Raw genomic sequence first — 274 nt, forward strand, 5'->3', positions numbered from 1 at the left:
CGCCTCTTAGTCTGTGTATGCGCATGAGTATTCGTATTCAAATGTTTGTGTATTTGCGTTGTTTTTTTGTGCGTGTCGCGCGCGTGGGCAGATAGGAATATATATCAGTGTTCCCAACGAGTAGACAACTCCGCACCAGCTGTCAGTAGCGGGTCGGTTGCATTTCTTTGTTAACGAGGTTCATTTTAGAGACAGATGGTGTGCTCTCAAAACGGCTGTCAATGGAATGCAATGCGCACTCTATATAAAGCCACTCGGGAAAGATGATTTGGCT

Source organism: Penaeus monodon, chromosome 24 (assembly GCF_015228065.2).
Source record: "Penaeus monodon isolate SGIC_2016 chromosome 24, NSTDA_Pmon_1, whole genome shotgun sequence".
In the NCBI taxonomy this organism is placed as follows: Eukaryota; Metazoa; Arthropoda; class Malacostraca; order Decapoda; family Penaeidae; genus Penaeus; species Penaeus monodon.